The sequence below is a fragment of the Aphelocoma coerulescens genome, chromosome 12, assembly GCF_041296385.1.
Source record: "Aphelocoma coerulescens isolate FSJ_1873_10779 chromosome 12, UR_Acoe_1.0, whole genome shotgun sequence".
NCBI classification, from domain to species: Eukaryota; Metazoa; Chordata; class Aves; order Passeriformes; family Corvidae; genus Aphelocoma; species Aphelocoma coerulescens.
In genome coordinates, this window is record NC_091026.1 from 21,516,865 (window position 1) to 21,537,366 (window position 20,502).

At 46.0% G+C, this 20,502-nt stretch overlaps 1 protein-coding gene and 1 long non-coding RNA gene across 5 annotated transcripts in view; both read right to left on the reverse strand.

Moving 5' to 3' along the window:
- TMCC1 (transmembrane and coiled-coil domain family 1) overlaps positions 1-13,037 on the reverse strand; it is an 80,863-nt gene extending 67,826 nt beyond the window's left edge. Inside the window, exons 1-3 of one of the 4 annotated variants that reach the window (XM_069028441.1) lie at positions 12,972-13,004; positions 10,858-10,931; positions 9,231-9,477 (exon numbers count right to left, since the gene is read on the reverse strand). The gene's annotated coding sequence lies outside the window, so the exon portion shown is untranslated. Of the gene's footprint in view, positions 1-9,230; positions 9,478-10,857; positions 12,452-12,971 lie in introns of those variants that run through there. The other 3 variants (XM_069028442.1, XM_069028444.1, XM_069028443.1) reach the window with 3 other exon arrangements.
- Positions 13,038-14,752: 1,715 nt separating this feature from the next.
- Positions 14,753-20,502, reverse strand: part of LOC138117843 (uncharacterized) — a 35,644-nt gene continuing 29,894 nt past the window's right edge. Inside the window, exon 2 of the long non-coding RNA XR_011154886.1 lies at positions 14,753-17,498. This is a non-coding gene — a long non-coding RNA (uncharacterized lncRNA). The remainder of the gene's footprint in view (positions 17,499-20,502) is intronic.

A 20,502-nucleotide genomic window follows, 5' to 3' on the forward strand; every position in this document is an offset into this window, starting at 1 on the left:
CTCCAGCCTCTGGCCCTGTCCCCCTGCAGGACACCCGCAGCATTCCCAGCCACGGCCCTCGCACAGTGAGTGCAGGCAGCTCAAAGTGTGAATCCCACCTGGGCACACCCCCCATGCCCGAGGACACCCCCCACCCCTGCTCTCTTCAAGGAGGGAACGGAGCATTCCAGGGTGTTTGGATGGTCTGTACAATGTTTCTGCAAACAACCCAAAGGCCAGGTGCTTGCTAGGAGCAATGTGTAAAGTACTGGTCACACATGAGGTGCCACTAACAGAACTTCAGTCAGTCTGTCTTTTTTTTTTTTAAGTTTTAATGTTATTTTTTTATTTATAATAACTGTTTTTTTGACAGCAAGGTCTTCGGAGATATGACCTACAGCACTACAGGATCTGCAGATCAACAGCTGCTTTTGGCTCAAACTTGTTCACAGCTGCCGTAGTTCAGAGCCCATGTCCCAGAGTGCCCACAGGTGGGCACCAAGAGGCATTAGCACTAAAACTACCTGTACTGTCCCCCATGTGAATCACAGCCCTCATTGACACACCACCAAAATTCCCACTTTCTTCTGAACTTTGAAAAACTATTGCATGGGGCTAAGCAGAATTCCTTCACTTCCTGGTACTCACAAAGCATAGACATGATCTCGGCTTGAATTTTTTTTGCCAATTCTTCCCACTCTTTCTCTTTTCTTTATCAAATACTTTGTAACATGAACATTTCAAAAAATTTGACAAGTATCAGTCTGAAAAGACTTCGGCCCATTAGATTTTAGTTAGACTTTATTCAAGTGAAAGTTTACTCTAAATTAATCAGTTTAATTAATTCCCTTCAAAACCGCAGTTCTTTGTAAACAAAGTGAACTCTGAAGCTACCATTAAAACACAGTTCAGAAATGACTTATCTGCAGCTGAAGTACTTGTTACAGATACAAACAGTACAGGACTACAGAAATGGGAAGAAAAACTATTTTCAAGGAAATAGGAAAAATTCCGCTTTTTCATAGAATATTTCAAATACCTTTTATTTATGCCATATTTGAACACCTTGAACCCTTAACAAGGTCAAGTACAATTACCTAAGTAATCCCCACATTTCTTTGATTCCATAAACAGGTCAATTTAACAGCTCATTATAGAGTTGTCATCACAGTTAGCAGGGATCTTAGGAAGGAGATGCTTCCCCCTCATCCTATGTGGTAAAAGAAAAGCATTTTTCAGTTGTCTCAGAACAGGAGTGATTTTTACTAAGAAATAGCCCATTTTAGTTTGAGAAATCCCAGATTATTTTCAGAAACCCATCCCAAAATGGATTCTGTATCCAGGCAAACAGTTTAGCAAGAAAGACTAAAGACGCAAGTCACACACCGGAAAACCACCTATTATGGGAATTGGGAACCCTAGCAAGTGATTTATATCCAAAGGAGGCTTAAGATATATTAAAGGCATCATTGCTCAGCAGTGCAAATAAGAAGAGAAAGCTCTGGGTGTTAACAGCTAATCCTATCAGAAAAAAGAACTCATGAGAAACCAGAATGGGTGTCAAATTCAAGGGGGCTGTCATCTGGAAAACATTTAAAGAGGAAGACACCAGTAACAGAGTAAGTAATTTGACTCAAGAAAACAACTGAATAATAATATGACTACCCAATATCTGGAGAAATGTGTTATTTAGACATTATAATAAAACAATTGTCTGAGTGAAAAACTGGGGCCAGAATGGAAGAAGAAGAAATAATTAAATACAAACACTATAGGTAAATGGAAAGAAAACAAATCTATTTTTAATGGAAAAGATACCTAAAGTTTTACATACATAATTCTTCCTTGTCCTCCTCCAAAATTCACCCAAGAAAATATTTTTTTCAATTCAATTGAAGTCCAAAAGAAAAACCAGGAACACAAGATATATAGATACACAAACACCCTCCCCAAGCCAAGACCAGAAAGGGAGTATGGCTGAAAGAGCTGTTAAAGGAAAAGGCTGGCAGCGTGTTTAGGCATGAATCACATGATTTTTACCATATTCAGGGACAAAAATGGCACTATGTCTGAGACCATACAAAACATGAAATGTTTCTCCTAAAATCCTCACAAGCCTAAAATAGCTCTACACAGTCCAGGCACTTGTTTGTTACAGGTGAGTATGTTACAAGGAAAAAGGAGTGGGAGCAGATCCCTGAGGTCATTCAAAAGACATTAAGAATTGTCTTCCTCCTCTCTGGAGCAGGGGTGGGGAGGGAGAGAGAATCACTTTTTCCCATGCCTTCCCATACACATTAACAAATGGCAACTTCAAAGGTTTCATCAGCAGAAGATTTTATGCTTTGGCACACCAAAAAGAGTTCACTTTTTCTACCACTGTATCCATTAATGGTTCACATGTGCAAGGGCACCATGTTCAGACATACCAGAAAGTGATCTTTCAACATCAGCCTCTTCTCAGATCCACATCCTGTTGAAACAGTTCCTTCCTATAACTTTATATTTAATACTGCTGACCAGCAGAACTAATGTATGCAGTTTATCATCCTGAAAACTCAAATATTAATGCTGTAGATAAGAGAAAACTTCACTCAAGTCACAGATGAGCATATACCAAACATTCTCTTAGTGAGTGATAGATCCCTTTCTCCTTTCCATTTCTTCTTAAGAAACATCTTCCTGAGTATACGCACATCAGAATCAAGTACCTTCAATACCACCTGTGGGCAGCCTCTACATTACCGATGCCCTATAGGAAGTACTGCTTGCTCATTGCAGTATAACTGGAACCCACTCAAATCACTTTAAAATATTCTTTCCTGGAAAAGGCTACATATAGGCTGTTTCCAATCAAATTAATAAAAACAGTGCTTCAAGAAAGCTTAATGAGTGTTAAAGAAAGATTTAACGAGTCTTCTGATTAGTTGACATTGACAATTACATACATCATACACATTTTCTTGAAAATTTTTTATGAACATACTTAAAAGTTGGGAGATAACACTAAAAATGCAGTCTGCAGGGATTTTAGAAGAAAAGCAAACTGGACAAATAATTATTATAAAGACAGTCTGCTTTACTAGGCTCAAGAGGAAACCTGCAATTCAAAACTGTGTGGTCTGCCACAGGAGGGCTGACAGTTGACATTTCCACTTAATTTAGTGGCCTGTTTCAGAAAAGTGACATCCTCACCTACTCTTCTTCAAAACCAAAGTGAAGCTAGGCCAAACAGCAGCATTTCTTCAAAAACATCTCTGCTTTTTGCAAAAGGGAAAAAAATTGCACCCATATTTACATGTTCTACAAACCAGTCAAGTGCATGCTCTGAACTCAGGGCTTCACTGAAGAACACTGAAGGGACATCTCCAGCCACAGTCCAAGCAGGGATCTGAAGCTGTCCTTTCACAATACGAGAAGTACAACAGAAATAGCAATTTAAGGAATTTCCAACCTCTTTTGTCCCCTGGCTCATTTTCAGAATCACAGCATGGCATCCCATTTTAGACTTTTTAAGCACAGATATTTCCAGGGCTGTGATATGAACCAATACAAAAAGATTAACTCATTTGAAAGAAGACAGGACTGAGGGAAGAATCTGACCATAGACGTGCTAATAACAACTTTGGGATAAAGAGAGGAAGTAAACAGACAGGGCACACAATTACTCCAAAATGGTGTTATCAAAAACCTCCTATCTGATGCTATGGCCACAACAGCTGCAGAAAACAGGAACTCACATGAGCTTCAGCAAGGACTCATCAGAATACAAGTGATTTCACTTCTACAGTTTAAATACTGCATTTCGAAATCAGAGAAACTACCTCCCCTAAGGGAAAAGAGTGAAGTGTTAAGCAAATATTCAAAACAATGGGCCTTCCACAAATAAAAGAATGAATTTAATTCCTTGAAGCATCTCAAATATTTTTGTGGTCAGTTGCACTCCTGCTACTGACTTTTCCTATTAACATTTGCATTATCTGGATCTGATTCTTTAGTCTCTGGAAAAATGCAACAATACTAGGCCATGGCAAGCATTTTGGCAGGATCTTTTCAGGAGAGGAAGGGGTGGAGGAGAGAGATCAAAGCTGCTCTTATCTCCTCACTGCCTGTCTGCCAAGAGACACTGCCACTTTCTGTGTGTCAAAGCTGACTCAAATGTCAGGAACAAGAGAACCACAAAGTGGAAATACAGGTATTTTCATTCCACTTCCAAGGGAAGACAAAGGGTATACTACAGCTATTTCTGGCATTAAAGAGAGACTTCTAAGCATGCTAGTAATACAAAAAAAAAAAAAAAGAAGAAGAGATGGCCTCTCATTTTAACTCCTAGCAGAATTATCTGTGACAATGCCAGCAGAGAAGGTGGCAGGATTTAGCAACTCTAGTTCTAAAAGAAAGGTTTATTCCAGGCTTGGAGTTGTAAGGAGGTTAAAACAAGTTAAATTAGCAGGCTTGTAAGAAAGATATCATCTACCACCAACCCACGCCCCACTCTATGTGTGATTTTAACATGTGCTTTTAGCCCTGAATTTTGGAAAGTATCATATCTACAATGACTTGTGAAAGAAGAAAGTAGAACTAACCTCACACAGAGTGGTAAAATACTCCCCCGATGACTCAAAACCAACTCTTTCTACCAGTATTGTTTAAAACGTGACACAAATCTGGCAAGACAGAAATTCCGACCAGAAGTCAATAGTCTTCGCTGATGCACTGACAGTTTATGCTGCTCAACCACTGACAGCTTCATCATGCTCTTCAGAAGAAAACTCTCCCTCCTGATCCTTCTTCAAGACTGCTAGTCTAGGGAGCTTTTACTTAAGTGCAACTCTTAAAAAATTATATCAATATAACAGTAGTGGCCTTAATCTGGGCCTGGTTTGTTTACATGGCCTTTTCTAATCAAGCATTAACACATTCCTCCCTGCAGGACTACAAACAAGATGTTCAGGTTGCCCATCAAACACTTCTTGAAATCCTTCAGTCAGCACTTGCAGGAAGCTGGGAGCACCTATCAGTAAAAGACTACCCCATCCACACCTCCTTACCTGCTCTCAGTGTTAAAAACCTGTTATCAGCTGTCAACAGAAATAGGAGACAAGCATAAGGTGTTTTTAACTTGACTCATTACAGCCACTTCTCCCAGTCCCAGGTAGGCTCAAGCAGAGCTTGAGACAAGGAACAATGTAACTGCATTCATATGTACCCTAAGGGGTAGGAACAGCATCAGCCTGGCCTGTGTATCTCAGGGACACAGTGTGAGCAGAGCCATGGGCACCTGCCCTGCAGCACACAGACAGGCTGCCAGGCCTCTTTTCAAGTGCCAAGGAACCAGCCCAGCACAGCCACAACTCCCTATCCTCTCAGAGCAACACCATTTTGAATGGGACCCATGTTAGCTGCTACCACACAGACTTGTGAATTCCCTGCTTTGCTCACTTTTTGGACTTCTGCAATAAAAATACTGATGTACGTCTATGGTCCTTTTCTTCTATTAGATCTTACTATGCATTTTAGGGACACATACACAAATTGCACAAACACAGCACAGCAAAGCAGCCACACTCACAAATATGCTGCTCTTCAATATCCACCTCCACATCCAGCTGCACAGAGACAGTAATTTGGTATAAAAAAATTGGGCTTGACTGCTTTGTTGCCAGTGGGAATCAAGTAGTCATGCATTTAAAACCTCAGCCAAAATCAGAATGTTTCCTCCCACATTCATGGCAGAGTCCACATAAAAAAATGCACAAATCTTTACCCAAAGCAGCAAAAAAAGGGAGCAGTCTTATTTGAAATAACGCTGAATTTCAGCTACCACTGAGAAGGTGCAGGCTTATTAATCAGAGCCAAAACCAAAACCCAAGTCAATGGCTCCTTACAGAGCCATCCTGCAACTTGGGTTTCCCACAGAAAACCTGTTTGCTTGCTGCAGAGCAACTTTGTAGCTGGTCAGACCCCCAGTACAGGTACATGGATGGTTACAGAACAGCAGCTACACAGGTCGGGTCCTCCCCAGGTGCAGAGCTTCCTGTTTCCCTTTGCTGAACTTCATGAGGTTCCTGCCTGCCTATTCCTCAAGCCTATCCAGGTGCCTCTGAATGGCAACACAAACATCAGGTCTATCAACTTCCCACCTTGCATCACCTACAAAATTCTTCACCTGGCCCTATTAATATGTTATTAATAAAGAGATTGTACAGTATTGGACCCAGTACTTCTCCCACACACTGGAATTGCACCTGAAGCATTTACAGGGCTTTGGTCAACCAGAACCAAAACTTTCAGCACAACAAACCAGCTGAGAACTAAGTCACGAAGCAAAAGCATGAGCAGCATGGGAACTGCTCTGCAGAGCAGCGAGCAACCAATGATACAGCCTCCCACCCCCCTCCACTTTACAAGTCCCTGCTCCTCTTACCACAGGATGCTCTGCACCCCAAGCAGTCAAACTTCTCACAGGTATCCAATGAGAATTAATCAAGTTCTTCAGTTATGGAAAGGCTCACATATCCAGAATATCTTCCTCCACAAAGCATTTAATATAAATCAGTAGAAAACAGAGCTAGAGGCTACCCCAGCTGAAAGCCAACACAGGGAAGGACCACAGCACCATGCACCTTGGAGGGACTGGCTTTCACCAACAGAGCTTTTGCCTTACTAGTCAGTCAGCCATCACTGGCCTGAATGGGCTAAGTTCAGTCTTAACAGATTCTGACCCAAAGTCACTCTGTGCTCATTTCTCCCATTTTAACTGCTATTCAACCTCAGGATCACAGCAAGGACACTCACTGCTTTTCACAGCCAAGTGACACTACTCCTTATGACCATGACCCACTAAAGCCCATGAGAAACTTGTTCAGCAGGCAGTGATTAACAAACCTGGAGTGCTATGGGTGCAGTATCTTCCAGTGATCCCAGAAAAGGCCACAGTCCTTTTGCTCAAAACTAGTATAACTGGGAATCATGAAAAATACATTTATTTGCCCTCAGGATAATCACCATGGCAACTGGCCTCCAGGAAAATAATAGCCAACAGCTTCCGTACAAAGGCCACTATGGGATTTGTTAAGGATACCATCAGCTCACACAAATCCAAAATATACTGAAATTTGCCAAATTTATGCCGGAAGAAACTGTGAGTAGGTATCTGCAAACTTCCTGCCATAACCCATCCCACCAGCTGAATCAATGGCAGCACCATTCATCTCAACACTGCAGTGTCCTTTAACGTTCTTCAAACTTTTTAGACACGCTGTAGGACAGTTTTAATGCAACATTCTCTAATGTACACAATTTTACCTTTCAGACCACTTCTTTACATCAAGAGAAAACTTTATATTATACTCAATTTCCCTGTCACTCCACACTTCAGTATTCACTTTTAGTTATATGAGTTTGAATAATTATACTGCAACACTTACGTTCTTCATGAAACTGAATGTTTTACAAAGGTAGATAACATTATCTTACAGCTAAGGAAATAAAGACTAATACTCTGCTTAGGGATATACACTCAGGGAGACACAGAATCTGTGTATTCTTGCAGGTTTTCAGAGAGTTTGCAGCAATTGTTCTATTTTTACAGAACAGCAGCTTTTTTGGGAAAATCCGCACAATTAATTGACAAGATTACAGAGATCATAACTTATTTATATACAATAAAAAACGCACCAAGTTGGTTTACAGAGTCCACATCCCTGGTACACTACATAAAGCACCACTAGGGTGGCAGTGGGCAGCTCAGCAAACCACTTCACTCCTGGTGTGTTCCTACAGTTTCCATGAAAGCAGTCTACAGGAAACAAAACCATTTTCTGCCCAATGCTACTTTAGCACACTGCCACAGCCAAATAACACTGCCCAGGCAGACTGAGAAACACATTTAAAGTGTGCTGCACCAACTTCTGCCCACTCCTAACAGAATCTCACCAAGATGCCAATCCTTGGCCCCAGCTCTGCCTGCAGGCAAATGATGGAGCAAATTCCTTTAGCACAGGTAAGGGATCCCCTTCCCAACCACAGCACTTCACTGCCTACCACAGTTCACACTAGCACTGCCAACATGGCCCATTCTGCCTTCCTATTACAGGAACACCACCAGGCTGTTTTAAACCAGACAGGGATGTAGGTCAGATCTGTGTCCCTTCAGTATCATCTCAGCCTGAATCACTGGAGCTTATCAAAAAAAGCTCATGTGTTGTCTGCTAAATACATCCTGTACAGCAATGTGGCATGATGAATGATTCAGTCAGGTAGCTACTTTCAGCACAATTAGTTTTCCTTTTTAAACAAAATCTACTAATGAATGTCTTTTCTGGAAGCCAGAGAGGTGTGTGTTTGGCTGCCTTTCACTGTTACCCACCATTAACTGAAGACCACCAATGCCCCGGAATGTTGGCATCTACATCACAGAAGGGATAACCTGTCCAAGTAGCTTACAGAAGGAACAGATGTTATCAGTGCACCCTGGCCTCTTACAAACCCATACAGAGGCAGTTAGCCAACTTCCTCATTCCAGGTTTAGAATATATATGGCCAGCTAAAAGCCTCCAGGAAAATACAACTGTGCATGCTGGTGACTTTCTGTGCTTCGTAAACAGCCAAGGTAGTCCATCTCTTGTTACCTGGGTTGGAACAAACCTCCACAGCAACAAGGCAAATCCCACCCAGCTCTGCTACTCTTGTACATCACAGGCATATTGTCCTACGAGACTGCTCCTTTCTGGGAGCAGAGACCACTGTGCCAGCACCTGTGCATAGGAAGGCAAGCAAAATGTCCTTTTTTCCTAGCCTTCATTCCAGATGCCTCCCAATTCGAGGCAAGTACTCTGTGATTTCATGTGAGTGCTTTATCTAACCAAATAGAGCAATCACCATGGCCTCCCAGGTGCATTTCAATGACTATTAAATGTCTGTCATATACTTCGAAGAAGAAAATTTCTGCAGACCATGGTGGTATTTAGGAACTGAATGGGTGAGCATTGGATACAACCAAGCTTTTCCCAAAAGAATCTTTTGAGTACTCCCACAGCAGGTTCAACCAAGGTCACCCTCCATACAATGCCGGGCAGGTATTCTGGTGCTCCCACAGCCTCACTGTGTACATGTATATTCTACTGCTAAAACCATGCAAAATGGTGCACAACAGCCTAAATCTAGAAAATGTACACCTAGAGCTCTCTTTGCCCTCATCAGATGGCCTTTCCATTCCATGTGTTCTAAGTCATAGCAGGCATACATACCTCAAAAGTGCTCAGGGTAGCTCGTCTCTTTGCATAGATATGCTCACAGTTGTAATCCAAATGTCATCAACAGAGGTCTAACTTTAAAAAAATTTAGAAGTATAAATTCCACAGGAAACAGGAAAATCAGGGAAGGGAAGAAGATATGATTTATCAGCTTCTACATTTGCAGACATCTGCAGTCAGTACTGTAGGTCATTTTCAGAGTAAATCCTGGCAACAAAACTTCTTTGTAGAGGAGAAAGACCTGCCAAAATTAACAAGCATAATAAGAAATGCCATTAATACCGGATAAACAATAAAACAGCACATATATTCAGAGTCCCCTTCAGAGAAAAGTATTAACTCATTTGAAATACTAGGTTTCTGTTAGCTTTGACGTATTTCAAATCAGAAGCAGCCTCTGAAGTTACCTCATATTCTGACTACTTTAACCTAATAAACTATCTCAAGAAGGGAAATCCTCTAAGCATTCAAATAATGTTTGATCACACGCATGCATGCAACACCATACCACATCACAGACTGCCCTGATTCAGACAAACCCTCCCAGCTCATCAAATGCCTTGATGTTCACTGGGTATTTTCACACAGGAGTGCTCATGTGACCAGTGTCAGACTAAAGAATTAAGCTGCTGTCCAAAACAAGGACCAACACAGAGCATGATGGAAGCCCAAACACAGCATGCACATGAGGTACACACTCGGGGGTTCCTGCATGGCATACATGTTCAGGAGTGTTGGCAAACTTCTTTGGTTTGGATTTAAGTTAATAAAACATAAACTTTTTTGGGGCAGAGATCTTCTGTTCTGTGTTTGCATTTCACATGGTGTGTCAGATCTAGCTTCCAAATCAAAGTTCTCAATGTTATTTTGATATAAATGTTTTGTACTTTTGGTACATGAGTAGGATTCTTCTCTATAAATAACAAGAGTCAACTAGATCTGCATTACCATAAAATGCTTCTGAAAGTATGAAGACATTACATTTTGCAAAAACCCATTTAACTCCACACAATTGCTTGTTTCCTTCTTTCCTTTTTCCTTAACACACTTGGCTGGAAGAATAATTTTGAGAATTTGGAGCTTAAATTCAAGCCCAAAGAATCAGCTCATTGTGTTGTGACAATATCCAGGGTCTCAACTGCTTGGAGGAGTTAAGAATTTTAAGTATTTAATCATAGCAGAATAGTCAGTTTCTAGAAGCGCAGACAACGCACGTCTAGCCTGCCACCTTCACATTCCATTTCATTCAGGCGTCATCACTCTTCCCAAAGATGCCAGTTTATCCTCTAGGAAACACTGTAACAAGTTCACAGATTTGCTGAGGTTGGAAGGGACCTCTGGATGTCACCTGGGCCACACAGGGCTCTTGCCTACAAACCACTTTAACAAGTCTCACTATTGAGATATTGCCCTGTTCCTGGCCCCAGACAGGTCACACAAGTCCCTGTGAGCTCCAACCCTCACGGAGAGCGCATGACCTCTGTGCCAAGCAGCATCCAGCGTGCCACAGCAAACAGCCTTCACCAGGCCTCAGGGGACAGGCAGAGCCAAAACCACTCCCTGTGTTTTGGGGGTGAGGAGACTCTAGGTCTGTCAAGAGGCAGCCAACCAGCCAGCTCACCTGAGAAACACCTTGCACTCGGTGAATGCAGGTCCCAAAGCCCAGCTCTCACTGGCAGACAGCTACAGAACCGCCTGAGGAGAACATGCCACACGGGTAAATGCACTGGGGAAGCCAGTGGAGAAGGAAGACTCCTCCCCCAGATCTCCAAGCAAAAATTCCTAGAAACTAAGTCCAAGATATGTCACACCAAGTGTTTTTCAATGGTTCAGAAACAATTCTCAGAAAGACCAGAGGAGACACTAACACAAGGTTTGCCTGACTCCAGTGCAGCCACAGTCGCCGGCTCACTGTCAGGCACAGGCCATTCACCCAAGCAGTGGAGGAGCTGACTTGCTAGACACAACCCATTTCATGCAGAATGCACCTCTCTAAATACACAGAAACAAAATCTGTAGACTTCCAATAATTTCTATTTTGTATCTGAATTAGATACAGGTTTTAATTATAGGAACTTCAGTTATGATTAAATAAGATGTGAGAAAGCCCAAACCATGACAGAACTGCTTAGAAAACTAAACTCAGCAACTTTTATGTGGTAAATGGTGGGGGGAAGCCCCAAACTCTATAGAACCTGAAGTTCCAAGTTCTTTCTAAAGCAAATTCCACACAAAGTAGATCTTTCTCCATCTACAGTTTGCTTCCATATTTTGGATGGCTTCCAAACCAGGTGGGTGGGTTTATCAGGCAGCTGAACTGGACACAGTGGATACAAACCTCCAATAAACTTGTTCATTTGGCACCAGAACCCTGTGTAGCTGCAGTTGCTGAGCAGCACAAGTCCTGCAAGCTCAGGAGCCCCACTGTCCCCAGACAAGAGAAGGAAGAGTCCCCCCAGCATCACGACAGAAACAGATCTTCCAGTGAGTCCACCTACTCACTGGGCTTTCCTTGCCTCTAGACACTTCCAGATGGACAAAGAACTTACCCTAAGAGAAGGATCATCCGGTGACCAAACATGGAGTCACCTGCCACATGTAACCATGGGTAAGACAGAGTCAGTGGTGAGCATCAGGGAAAGCAGCACTCGCTTTCCAGGCTGAGGAGAACCCAGCAGCACTGGCTCAGGTCAAGGCATCACTGCTTCAGTGACCCCACCGGTAGCCCAGATTGTTACTAAGGGCTTCCGACTTGCAGAAACACCGGATTTTAAGGTTTGTGGATGATGGACACTGTTGCTGATGCAGTGGTAGTTACATTACCTCCCTCTTTCTCCTCCTCCCCTAGGCTTCCACTCAGATCTTTGTGCCTTCACTTCAGACCTTTACACCTCTACCCACCAAGAAGACTCATTAAGTTTCCCTATTGATAGAGTTTTTTAGTGAAAGCAATGCCTCCACCCACCACGCGAGTTTTGGTGGCCACAGCATTTGTCACTAATGCACATCAGGTACTTCTGTATCGCCAGTGACAGCAGCTGCACACAAGTCACACACACAGTGTCAGCTCCAAGTCTCGTGAATTTTGGCACTTGTAAAGCTCCGAAGCTGCTGCTTTACACCTTAAATTCTTTACTTTAAAGGCCTGTCACTGAGAATCTGCTTTTAAGCCGGCAAAATCTGAGTTCACCATGAAATAATTCGTATCTTAACGATCTCATCAAAGACAGCCAAGGCGGGCAGGAATCGGTGAAGCGAACACACGCCTCAGCCACCCCTAAACCAGCGCGGGGGCCGCGGCGGCGCCTCCCGAACACCCAGCACCATCTACACGTGCGTGGGGCCGCCCCCGGCAGGGCTGTGGGGGCCGCGGGGACCGGGACGATCGCGGGGGCCGCGGGCCGCGGGCGCCGCTCGCCACCGCCGGGCCGGACATCGCCCGCTCCGCGCAAACCGGGCCCTGCGCCCCGGACGACGGCCCGGAACGGGGCGAGCGGGCCGGCGGGGCCGCGACTCGGCCACAGGGTCCTAAACCAGCCGCAGGAGCGGGGGCGGCGACGAGAGAGCGCGGCCGAGCGGCGGGTCTGGGGGCGGGTGAGGCGCTCGCAATGGGCGCGCCCGGGGCCCGTCCGGCGGGGTCCCCTCGCCCCGTCCCGCGGCTCCGGGTGTTCTCCCACCCCGTTCCCGCGCCCGTTCCCTCGCTATGCCCCATCTCGCGGTCCGTCGGTCACTCACCGGCCGAGCGGCGGCCGCTCCATCCCCGCGCGCCGCCACCGCCCGGCCCGGCCGCGTGACGTCGCGCGAGGGGAAGGGCCGGGCGCGCGCGGTGGCGTCACCTGAGGGGGCGGGCCCTGAGGGCGGGCACGCCCTCCCCACAGCGCCTGCGCGCCGGGGCCCCGCCCCAGCAGCGCTGCCGTGCTCACGTCCGGGCTGGGCGGGGTCGCGCCTAATCCCGTTCCCGTTCCGCTCTCCGGGGCTGGCACGGATTCCCGCTCCCGCTCCCGTTCCCGCCCCGCCGGGTCCCTGCCCGGCCCGGCCCGGTCCCGCCCGCGGGGGGCGCTCTGGGTGGCTCTCGGTCTCTGTGTTGCGGTGGCGGGGGGCTCCTCGCACCTCCAGGCACGGTTTTTCTCTACTCACCTATTCCGTCTCCCGCTGCCCCTTCCCGCCGGGCCCGACCCGGCCCGCGGGCGCAGCCACGGGTGAACTCCCTTATGTGGCTCCTCGCCTTGAGACCGCGATACCCCCGCACAGGTGTGACCCCCGCACAGGTGTGACCCCCGCACAGGTGTGACCCCCGCACAGGTGTGTCACGGCCCCCTCAGCCCAGACAAATGGGCTCCTCGTGGTGGCAGCTGCCACTTAAGGGCTTTATGTAACAAGATGCTCTAGGAAGGATTCAGTGATTTGGCGCCAGGTTACAAACTGGTTTTTGCCTTCCAGTTTGCCAGACAGAATTCGCACTGGAGTTGTGACCACACGGAAACTTCTGGAACAGTCAGACGGTGCTGTGTGTGTTCTAGGAGAGCTCCTTGATCAGCTGCCTCTGGCTTGCACCCACGTTTCTGTGGAGCAGTGTTAGGTGTGTGCTCTGCAGAGACACCGCTCACCTCCATCTCAGATGCGGCGTGGACTGTCCCTCTGTCACAGCACTGTCATCTGGGGTGACTCACTTGGGTATTTTTAGAAGGCTGCACTCTCTGGAAGCTGATTTGATGAAAAATTTGCCTTGATCTGTATTTGTCTTATGCAATTAATGCATTTGACTGCAAAAAAAGTTGGGATTTACACAACTTGACTTTTATTTCAAATCAGTGCTCATTACTTCTATTTTTTCACATAAAGCTCAAGAATTAACACCTGCCAATGCCTTTCCCATTCAAACACCTTCCTCACCAACCCCAGCTCTCTTCCCTCTGGCCCTGCCCAAGGTTTCATTCCAGCAGACCTGGCTGCCACACCTCCCTGGTGTGCAGGGAGGCCTGAGCTGTGTGCTGGATTCAAGCACTGCCCCAGGCAGTCACAGCACAGGTGTATGGATCATGACAGGCCAAGAACACCTAAAGGCAGGACATGGTGGATCTTTGCCTAGTGAAGTGAATCCATACCACACACAGCTCCACTGAAGAGAGGGACTGTGATGGATGGACCTCTTCCTCCTGCTCCAATGCTTCAGCAGTCAAATATCCTTATGCCTTTCCACAAACAACTGGTCATCTAAGGCCTGGCTGAGCATTCCATGATTCAGTTTCTACGAAATGAGGATAGGTTATTTACATCTGATGGAAACTTTGTTACTCCCCCCTGACCTCCTAAACCAACACCTTGCAGAACTAGTAAGTGATCTTCTAAAATGTCTCTTCAAACCATTTTTCACCTCCCTCCTTTCCAAAGCTGAGTAACGAAGCACTGGGATCTTGCGTCAGCACATGGGAACTGAACATGTAGCAGACCGAAAACAGTGAGGGAACCCACCCAGCCCAAATTCCCTACAGAGCATAAACAAACAATGCACAGGGTGACTTCTACATTGAGATTTATTAATTCAATTTTTTCTTATTTATTAATAAAAAATCCAAATAATTAACAGATTGTTAGTGTTAGATCTCCAGTTAGCATTAAATTTGGCTTTACACACGTATGTCTAATAACTACAACATGATTTAGAATATCACATTCAAAAGTTGACAGGAAGTCTGTTTCTAGACAACACACAGAAGTGATGAACAGGTAGCCAAGAAAGTAATTAGAGTACAATTACCTCTCTCTGCAGGTACTGGTGGTGATATTTGGCTCAATTATATACTTTCTAATTGGACTTTCTGCAATATATTTCTACATATTTGTGTAAGTAATTTTCAAAAAGTATTTTATATACGCTCATTCAAGGAGGGGAACATTGCAAAGCTACAAATAGATATTCAGGGAATAGCTTTTGTATCACAGCTTTGTAGCATCTTCCCTGTTTTTCTAGACCAACTGGAGCCAAAGGAGCTCAGTAGCTCTGAAGGCCAGACAGCACAATGTTTCGTGCATGCACAGTCTAAATCTAGAGACCCACATGTACCTATGGACAGGAGCCAATACCTTCTACAGAGATTTCTGCTATCACTGTAACAGAGCTGTGGAGTTTGATGTGATCATATGCCAACTTAAAATCAGTTCACTCCTCACAGAGGAGAAAACATTTTGGGCCTCACCGGTCTTTGTCCAACACAGTGGCTTGCGCCAGTGCCAATCAAGCACAGCAGTTATTTCTTGAAATGTGTGGCACTCAGCACAGCTTGTAATACTTACTCATAGAAGAAAGTCTTCACAGAAGACTGGGGCGGTCTCAACAGAACACAGGATGATAAAAGCTGGGCTGAAGCACCAGAGCAAATAACTGCTCACATAGAATGAACCTGGAGAGGAGCTCTGTGTGCTTCTATAAATTGATTTTGATTCCTGTGGGGAAAAAACCCACAGCTTGTGGCCTTTACCTTTCTCTGCCTTCCTCAAAATATTACTTACACTGGTGAGTTCTTATGATGCCACCTGTGGGTTGTGAGCCAGACCCTTCAGGAAGATGAGAGTCCCCAGCCTAGTAAATATGTGCATCCAGATGTTGGCTTTGGGGTTTTTTTGGTTCTGGCCTTGTATACTCTATGCTCTTTCAATAGGGAGTTGCTGGGAAGGAAGCACGTAGCAGACTGAAGATGGACATGCAATAACCAGCTGAATTCAATGTAATGGACTAATAAATTAGATTCAGATTAAAGCTTAGTTCTTTGACCTGCAGTCAAACTAACTCCAACAGACTTCCAGGGTTCCATTCCAGAAGCACCAGCAGGCATTGGCAATACTGCCAGGAATGGTGAATAAAAGACAGGAGCCACCCTGGGAGTTTGTTAGAGAGAAACACAAGTGCAAGTGGGCAGTGCTGGTTAGAATGGTGAAGTATCTGTCCTGATCTGACCTGGAAAAGGAAGTACCTTTTAATTCAACATCATGTCCCTTATAGCAACAACTACAAGTTTGCTTTGTGTGCTCCCAACATGTGGTTCACTTTACATTCACATGGGAGTTTTATCCTTCTTGCATAGTGTCAGAAGACATGGCTACGTTTCAGATGTCTCCCAACATCCATGGGATACAATTCACTTCCGTGGTGCTCTCGCAGGGAGGGAATAATTACATTAGCATGTACCAACAGATGTCTGGGGATAGGGTTCAGAATGATTCTCGGCAAAGAGGAGGAGAAAAAAGGATTTGTTATGGGTCACAAAGACTTTTGATGTTTTACATAGTGTTACTTTACAGTGTTTGGATGCCAGGCAGTTTTGTGTAAGGTGAGCATAAGCCTGTTTGGCACCACTTGAAGTGAACCCTTTGGCTTCGGTGTGAGACAATGAAGTTTTCAAGTTGTTTAACTCCCAGATTTATAGAGGGACTCTCCCCAGCATCTCTAAGCTTAGACCACATTCCTTCAGTATGGGTAAGCTCAGCAGTGCATGCCCCACTTAGTCTGCTACCATCTGTCCTTGCTGCCTCCAGTGGCCCGACAGACAAGCTGGAGCAGGGCCCAGAGCAGAACCTGGTGTCACAGGCCCTGTGGGTGCTGGGAGATGTAAGACAGCTGCCCTCCAGCTGCCTCAGCCTTGTGCAGGTGCACCCAAGCTTCCAGCATCTTCCTCCTGGCAGTGGTGCTCACAGGCCAGGTGCCAGAGCTTCTCTTCTCGTATGTAGTCAGCAGACAATAGGACTGGATGTAAATGCTGGTCACACTTCCTTGGGTGCTATGCAGTCCAAAATCTCCGTGCTTGAATCCATCCCCTGAAGGGCTATCCTGCTAACACAGAGGTGACTAATATGGAATTTTGTCTGGGGAAGATTCATTTTTTTTCTAGTTAAAGCAATTTCTTACTGAGAGGATGATGAGCCACTGGCACAGGTTCCAGGTTCCCGTCCCTGGAAGTGTTCAAAGCCAGGGTGGACTGGGGTTGGAGCAATGTGGTCTAGTGAAAGATGTCCCTGCCCAGGGCAGGAGCTGGGACTGGATGATCTTTCAGGTCCCTTCCAACCCAAACCATTCTGTGGTTCCAGGAAATTTGATTGTAGAAAAACAAAATTTCCTGTAATCCTCTGCTGAAGCATGAACACTTTGCCATCCTTTTGTACTTAGATCTAAAGTTCTGGAAGATGTTCTCTCACTCTGTCACCCTCTCATTTCACATGCTTGTTATGCATCAGTGCCACAGCAGATAAGCAATGAGGTAATGCATTCTGAAAGACAGGAGAATAATTTTAAAGGTGTTCAGGCTAAGTAAGTTAGCACTCTCTGACAAATTCTCGTCACATCAGCAATAGCCCAAGAGCAGGAAGGAACTATCTGTTCTTTGAAAATAAGAAATAAAGCAGAACATTACACCTGCTTAAGAACATTGAGAACAATGACAGCTGCTTTGGCCTATCTTTTAGCCCTCACTGGCATAGTCTGACCAAAATGTAGCAGGCAGAACAACATTGCTTTTGCTCTCATGGCAGGAATAATGCGTGCTGAACGGCAAAGCTCACCATTAAAAAAAGGAGGAAGGGGAAAAAGGAGTCAACTTGCAGGGCTTTGCTGAAAATAGGCCATCATCTGGGAGGTATAGAGAGCAGCACAGGGGTAAGGAGTAAGATTTTCACAAATACACATGTGATGTCAGTGCTTTTGAGTCAAAATGACACCTGTTAATCAGGCAAATCTGGAAATACTTCCTTTGGTCTCCTATATACTTACAGGAGCCCTTCTTGTTGTCTTTGACATCCCTCTCCAGATTCAATTCTATTTGAGCTTTAGCTGTCCTAACTGCATCCCTGGATACGCAGATAATATTTCTGTATTCCTCCCAGGTTACCTGTCCTTGATTCCAACCTCTCTAGGAGCTCTTTGTTCATCCACACAGTTCTCCTGGCATTTTTACTTGACTTCGTATTCATTGGGATGGAATACTCTTGACCCTGAGGAGGTGATCCTTGAATATTAACCAACCTTCTTGGGCTCCCCTTCCCTCCAGGACCAACACAATGGAGTAATTTTTATTTAAACTTCCAAAACCACAAAAGGCTAGAATGAGTTTAAGGCCAAGAATCAGCAGGAACTAAAGTGCTTCAATGAGAATCCATTCAGGCTATATCCAGAAGTCCAAGAAATAGTAACAGTGCTTTGTTTTTGAATTCTCCAGGTACATTTACAAACAACACACAAAACCCCAGGTCAGAGATTGTTCTAATGCTGACAGGCAGATAGAGCATCTATCCACGTCTCTGTACTAGGGAGCAGCTACTCTGTCACTTTCAGCAGAGTTCAAACCAAGTTCCAGGTACCAACACGTTTCTGTGTTTCCAACTGAGCTGAGCACTGCATCCCACACCCATCAGTGACACTGGTCAGCCGCACACCACAACAAGAGTGAATGTGCCCAGCTCCAGCACTAGGCTGAGAGGAGAGCTGCAACATGTTCAGTGTTCAGTGCAGAGCAATGAGGTCCTTTCACAGTACTGTGAGCAGACTTCCTACAAACTGCCATCCAGCACCTGGTTTCCAAAGGCCCTGAAGGCAGCAGATACCTTCAGCTACAACAAACATTTTCTCTAGGCACTTTGTCACTTTCGTTCCTCAGGGCTCACAAGGGAGAGCACAGCCTTCCAAAGAGCAGGGAAACCCCACCTCCCACTGCCAAACACCCTTGGCTCTGACCTCTGTGTCAAAGGAGCAGAAAAGGACAGTCATGCCACGGTTGGCTCTGAATAGTTCCTATGGCTTGAAATGTCCTTAAAAGGTAAAATAATCCAGTTCCATCACAGCAGACACTGAGCCTAAGGTATCTCAGAGCAATAGCATATTTCCAGCTGAGTATTAAAGGGGCTGCCATTTGATTTTCTGGCTCCTGTGACTAAATTGCTGTAGCTTTGCTCTCGTGGTCCAGAAATCCTAGGGAGCCTTCAATGAAATTACAGCTCATTATAACTTGAAGGATTCTTGAAGACTTATAGCTTGAAGACTTTACTCTCTAGATAATGGTGTAATGCAATAATATAATGAAAAATACACTTCCATTTGCAAAATGCTGTCTCTTGTAACTGCTCCAACACCAAAGAAGTTAATAAAGAAAAGCAATTAATGCAAATAGTAATAAAAATTTAATCTTTTTCATGTGGCATGTCCAAGAAAGTCAGCCTCATATCATTGCTCTTGAGCTAGGTAGATATGATCAACCCTCACTGCAGATGGAGGTGCTGTATTAAAAACACCTTTCTCAAGTGTCCAGGTATAGGGCACCTGAGGCTCAGAAGGCATGGGTCCAGGCCAGCATAATGCTCAACATCAGCAAGGAATACCTGGGCCCCACAGCGGATCTGCACAACTTCTCTGTGTACACCAGCACGTGTCCTTGTTCTGTGGATTGCTGTGGATTCCCAGTGCTGTGCAGAGCACTGGAACGAAACCCTGGACAGCTTTCCGCCTTGGCAAGGCACAGCTGCTGCACGGAGTGTGAGCGTAAACCGACTGTATGTGATCTCCTTCTTTGACCCAGCGCTGTCGGCACCTCACAGCATCTGGGCTCATTGGGTCCCACCTTAGCAGCCCGTGCACCCCACAGCTGCCGATCGGCACCCACAGAGTGAGTGGCCACACCACGCTGCCTACGGGCACCCACACCTCGCACTGCGTAACCCCAGGGGGTGCCCAGCAGTCAGACCCGAGGGCAGACGTGTCACACACGTGTCGGCTGCGTGACTGAACACAGGGCAGGGGTGGGCAACGGGGGCCACTCCCGGCGGAGCCCCGCACCCCGCACACGCCCCCGCCATTGCAGCTCCGTACGGCAGGGGGCAGCAGCGCCCCGGCCAGGCGAGCCGACCTGGGACCGGGCTGGGACCGGGACCGGGGCTGGGACTGAGCTGGGACCGGGCTGGGACCGGGACCGGGACTGAGCTGAGACCGGGCTGGGACCGGGACCGGGGCTGGGACTGAGCTGGGACCGGGCTGGGACCGGGACCAGGACCGGGACTGAGCTGAGACCGGGCTGGGACCGGGACCGGGGCTGAGCTGAGACCGGGCTGGGACCGGGGCTGGGACTGAGCTGAGACCGGGACCGGGACCGGGACTGAGCTGAGACCGGGCTGGGACCGGGACCGGGGCTGGGACTGAGCTGAGACCGGGCTGGGACCGGGACCGGGGCGGGGACTGGGCTGGGACTGGGGCTGGGACTGAGCTGGGACCGAGCTGCGGCTGGGCGGC